Genomic DNA, 6,178 nt, shown 5'->3' on the forward strand with positions numbered 1-6,178 from the left:
CTCATACAATACCTGATGTCAAGTGCCTTTTTCCATAAATAATAGTCTGCCCCTGCACTCTCTAGCATGAAAATATGATATTTTTGCATGGTATAACAAAAGAATGACAAACCGCTCAAGAAGCTTTCAATACTTTGCACTATGTAAACATCTACCACTCATAAAGTTGATATTTAGCACGTGCTATCATACAGATGGGTAACATTGTACAAGCTGTAAAAATGTATTAACATTTAAGTCTTTAAAGAACTATGTGTACTGTATTTACAGTGGAGACTATCACAATCTCTATTATTCTGGATATTTATGCAACTGTCGATGCCCATATATTCTGAGTTTTTCCATAACTCACATGAATCGGAACGTCCAAAAATGCATAACGCTTGTCTGCAACGTTTTCATACACAAAATCCCGCACAAACCTGTAAGACGCAATCGGATTATTAATATTACAAATAAAAGATAAGAAAATGACATAAATGTGGGATAGTTAAACTTATAGTGGCACAAACTGTAAAAAGGAAAGCTAGCTAACAAAAGGAAAATCGATATATCTCATAATCTTCAATACAACTTCTGATTTTATATCTGCCCTAAAATAACAAATATTTTATTTAGCCTGTTTCTGCTATCATAGAATGTCAATCAGGTAGGATACACACTTGTGTACCAAAAATTCATTCTTATCTATCAATTTTAGTACTTATAATAAACTTGAGGTCTCAAAATTAAATGCTTGCAGGAAATATTACCCTAGTTTTCTTCCACAAGGACAACGCTTTAAATATCATTCAGGAGATCTGCAATCTCTGTAATAATTTCTTTTTGCTTCACTCTGTTAGAGCCTCAAAACTTTATTTTCTGAGAAATTATTTCCAAATAGGCTTTGATTAGACTCTAGTTTCCTCACTGCTGTTAGAATCTTTAAATATCATAAGCTTTTCAGGATACACATATTGCTTATTATTTAAATATAGCAACTAAGTTATTCAATCAAGCATATTTAAAATATTTGCACGGCCGGTCTTAGGAGTTACATGAGTACCTCAAATTGTTTGTTTTAGGATGGGAAATCAAGAACAACCAACTCTTAGGGCCGATTGGGCCTTGGGGGCAGTATAAAGCATTATGTCCAACTTTACTGCATGTTAACCAGAACCGATATCATCCTAGAAACTCAGTGTTTCCTTCGGTATAACACTTTTTCAACTAACATTATTTTAACTAATTTCGCTAATTTTATTTTGGATATATAACAATACCCTTGCATGAAGTTAAAACTAAGTATGTGATGCATGTGCTTTATCGGTGCCAAGTAACCTCAGGAATAACATTGTCTGCATTATTTTGTAGCTTATAGAGCCACAGAGGAACACAAATTTGTTAGGAACATGCAAAACATATGAATTTCATTGCACAACAAGAGAGTAGGCATTGGCTCGCAATTATGATTTCAATATGTTAATCTGCAACATTGACCGTTTAATTAAACAGAACATATTTAGATAAGCCCATTTTGTAATTTTATCATCAGTTTCTCAAAGCACTAAATTAATATTTATTTTCTGCTAAAAGCCAAGACCTTCGGTTAACACTAAAAGAAAAACATAAAATACAATAACGAGTGTTATTTTAATGATATAAGGACATGGATCATGGATGTCGAAAGAAACTGTCTTAATACTTAAACATAAGAAACTCAAAGTTCGCCTTACGCTGTTTTGGCAATTTACCCGACTTGGACAATAGAATTGATCGTTAATAATGGGTTGTTAACATATCTTAACTTTATATTCTCAAATGAGATCTTCCTTGCATATCCAGATCCCCCGTGTGATATGTTTGTGTAATTAGTAAATATTGACATTGTGAAGAATTGGCTACTAAATTTAATAGAACAGTGTAAGTGATTGATATGTAGATATGTTCTACGCCAGTAGGTTGCTATATTTGTATTGAAGTTAAGACTAGATTTACCTGCCAGGACTTTACTCTTACACCAGTCAATGTTCCTTCTAAGTAAAATTCCTCAAATGGATTTCTTCCACCTCATCGTGTCCTCCTTTCCCCAAGGCTCCAATGCTACGTTTCATGTGAGCAATGACAAGTCACTTTTTAGAAGTACAATGTATTGCTTAGACAAGTAGCAGTCAAGCTTATGCATTTCAAAAATTAACTTAAATGCGATTGAAAGAGAGGACTACCTGATACCATGACCTGGTCCGCAGGATATGCCTGTGATATTGACGAAGGATGATCCTCCGCTCACAGCTATGCAGTCATTGCCTGCATGCGATCATACATATCTAGATGGTCAAGTTTTACTGCCTACTTTTAGAATCTATAGAATTTACTACATAAATATAGAACATTCACTAAATATATGCTATAAGATTATATAGGATTCCAAATATAGAATTTATGTGAATTATATGTGCTCGTGGTGGAGAAATCATACAGTTCCATATAAGAGTTCTTGCAATCACACTCTTTGAGACAGACACGTTAATGCCATTCGTGTTAGGCCTAGGCCTTGTTACAGGGTTGTTATCCGTAGGTTAGATATTGTGGCATCATAGCAGTTTGTTAGCATTATATGAACTCGTGGGCTATTCCCATGTGTTAGACCACTCGGTCGAAGTCCATTGCAGCTATGAAACCAGTGCCTGTCCATGTATAATCTCGTCGTCAAGCATTTTCCTCCATAAAATTAGTTTCTAAATTTGTTACATCAATTCCGTATCCGTCTCCGCGGGGATCTCCAGATTGTAAGAACAGTATAAACATATACAAGTATGACTTATATTAGAGATCTCAAAATCGAGTACCAAGTAATGGTTCGCAGTGAGAAGCAAAGTAAAATTACAATGTAAATGGTCAAATAACTTGAAATTTAGAACCTCTCTAAATATTATACAACAGGAACATGTATTCTTAAAATAACAGTATCTACGTACAGAAGGTCCCTTGCAAGTTGTACGGAACACGAAAAGATATTTTAAGTAATATTTACTTGATTAATTAAATTTTAATTATATAGAAATAAAAAATTACATACAGTGTGCAGATCATGAATACAAGGTTGAGAGCAGCAAGCAGAGCCTTGACTGACCATCTCTAGTAATGACAAGTCCATTGATGTTGGAAAAGGTGAGCCATGCATTGATGTGGTATCCAGTCCATTCTAGTTTATTGTTTAGTGCTACTATTTCTCCTGACAACTTCCACCATTTCTTTAGCGAGAGAGAGTTTTTCTATCTTACTTTTTCAAGGTATGTAATTGAACAAAAGTGGTGTTCCCCGCACTCCGATTCACTGTCTTCCATCAATTTACCGCGTCAAAGATACGAAATTACGCAAAAAACAATCGACAGCCCATAAATATATAGAAATAGCAACATATATGTCTGCTTGTGACTTTAGTATATTTTTAGCCTCTTATTTTATATAAAACATACAACAGTAGGCACAAAGCAACTAACAGAGTATACATTTATTGAGACCTAGGCTCTTATTTTAATTATTAAGAATTGAAACATTCTCCTGTGAATTTAAAAGAAATGAGAGGAAGGGTAATCACTAAACACGTACCATGAACCAAATGCCTATGCACACACTGAAAAAACAATGAATGATTTTAATCTCCTAATATTTATAACAGGGCATGTTAAGTTAAACTTAGTGCGGCTAACACCAACTCTCCGAGCTCTCCGAAGAGTTGACCATAAACCCTTGCAATTTTGCTTTACCTCAAAAATATATCTTTACTCATGATCCAATTATTTTACCTCAAAGTTCTATGCGTATAGACAATTCCATGAAACATGTATATATTCATGGCTCAAGTTTAGTAATTAATCTTTAATATTACACATTATTTTAATACCTTTTACACTTATTAACCTGATCATCTGACACTTTCTTTCCAATTATATATAGAAGAAGGCAACATCAATCCTTGCAAACAAAAAAAATTCGTGTCTACTCTTTTCAAAAACCTCACTCTGAAAAGACTCTAGCTTCATTAGACTTTAATTAACCATATGTTAATTCCATTCCAACCACGCCCCCCGAATTCCATCATTTACAATTATCTAGTTAAATTTTACATTTATAAGCAACTGAAAGAACCAACTAAGGTAAATATTCTAACAAAGTATGGATGTTGTGGATGACATGACCAACATCAATTCCAATCCAATACAAGACCGATTATATAACTTAACAATTAAAGACATCACACATTAATCACAATATGCATGAAATAAATAGAACTTTTATTTTCACAAACACAATTAATATAAGCTTATAAAATTACCAAATACCGAGCTTCTGCAACCGCAAAGTATATATGCTGTTCCACTTCTTCCTATGACTCTTTGTAATCATATGTCCAAAATTAACGACCACACTTTTTTTGACCTTGATAGGACGATTTAACAACCAATTCATCTGCTCCTTCAAATATAGCCTATATCTTCATATTTAACACATCTATTGTGGGTTTCAAAGGTTGCATGGCTATTACCTATACCCCATTATTGGGAAGACACTTCAACATCTTAAGTTGTTTTACCTTTTATTTGTGAGAAATATTTTTGTTCTTCATTGCTTTTTTGGAGTGGGGCCCGTCGAGAATTATTTGAAAAAATTTAGAACGCCCTTCTTTCGCGTTTTGGCTAATCCATATTAATATTTTAATTTGAACGAGCCATATTTCGCGGAATTCGGACGAGAAACCGAGTAGATTTGGCTGAAATAGAGTTTTCGGTGAAAACTCAAAGGGTTTAGTACACGGTTTTTTCTCCGATACTGAGTCGGGATGCATTATGGATATTTTCACATACTTTAATCCATATTGATATTTTAATTTGAACCGAGCCATATTTCGCGGAATTCGGACGAGAAACTGAGTAGATTTGGCTGAAATAGAGTTTTCGGTGAAAACTCAAAGGGGTTAGTACACGGTTTTTTCTCGGATACTTTGTTGGGATGCATTATGGATATTTTCACATAATTTAATCCATATTTATATTTTAATTTGAACTGAGCCATATTTCACGGAATTCGGACGAGAAACTGAGTAGATTTGGCTGAAAGAAGTTTTCGGTGAAAACTCAAAGGGGTTAGTACACGGTTTTTTCTCCGATACTGAGTCGGGATGCATTATGGATATTTTCACATACTTTAATCCATATTGATATTTTAATTTGAACCGAGCCATATTTCGCGGAATTAGGACGAGAAACGGAGTAGATTTGGCTGAAATGGAGTTTTCGGTGAAAACTCAAAGGGGTTAGTACACGGTTTTTTTCTCCGATACTGAGTCGGGATGCATTATGGATATTTTCACATACTTTAATCCATATTGATATTTTAATTTGAACCGAGCCATATTTCGCGGAATTCGGACGAGAAACCGAGTAGATTTGGCTGAAATGGAGTTTTCGGTGAAAACTCAAAGGGGTTAGTACACGGTTTTTCTCCGATACTTTGTCGGGATGCATTATGGATATTTTCACATACTTTAATCCATATTGATATTTTAATTTGAACCGATCCATATTTCGCGGAATTCGGACGAGAAATCGAGTAGATTTGGCTGAAATAGAGTTTTCGGTGAAAACTCAAAGGGGTTAGTACACAGTTTTTTCTCCGATACCGACTCGGGATGCATTATGGATATTTTCACATACTTTAATCCATATTGATATTTTAATTTGAACCGAGCCATATTTCGCGGAATTCGGACGAGAAACCGAGTAGATTTGGCTGAAATAGAGTTTTCGGTGAAAACTCAAAGGGGTTAGTACACGGTTTTTTCTCCGATACTGAGTCGGGATGCATTATGGATATTTTCACATACTTTAATCCATATTGATATTTTAATTTGAACCGAGCCATATTTCGCGGAATTAGGACGAGAAACGGAGTAGATTTGGCTGAAATAGAGTTTTCGGTGAAAACTCAAAGGGGTTAGTACACGGTTTTTTCTCCGATACTGAGTCGGGATGCATTATGGATATTTTCACATACTTTAATCCATATTGATATTTTAATTTGAACCTGAGCCATATTTCGCGGAATTCGGACGAGAAACGAGTAGATTTGGCTGAAATAGAGTTTTCGGTGAAAACTCAAAGGGGTTAGTACACGTTTTTTCTCCGATACTTGATTC

The 6,178-nt window shown here is 34.6% G+C and overlaps 1 long non-coding RNA gene across 2 annotated transcripts; it reads right to left on the bottom strand.

The window, feature by feature from the left end:
• Positions 1-2,019: 2,019 nt before the first annotated feature.
• LOC141704055 (uncharacterized) lies at positions 2,020-4,518 on the bottom strand. Of its 2 annotated transcripts, XR_012567806.1 has the most exons (4): positions 4,319-4,518; positions 3,059-3,319; positions 2,205-2,286; positions 2,020-2,082 (listed from the first exon to the last, which is right to left on the bottom strand). It is a non-coding gene; the product is annotated as an uncharacterized LOC141704055 (long non-coding RNA). The 2 variants fall into 2 exon arrangements; XR_012567805.1 differs by lacking the exon at positions 4,319-4,518 and having other exon boundaries at positions 3,059-3,839.
• Positions 4,519-6,178: the final 1,660 nt, after the last annotated feature.

The sequence above is a fragment of the Apium graveolens genome, unplaced genomic scaffold, assembly GCF_009905375.1.
Source record: "Apium graveolens cultivar Ventura unplaced genomic scaffold, ASM990537v1 ctg7364, whole genome shotgun sequence".
Classification (NCBI taxonomy): Eukaryota; Viridiplantae; Streptophyta; class Magnoliopsida; order Apiales; family Apiaceae; genus Apium; species Apium graveolens.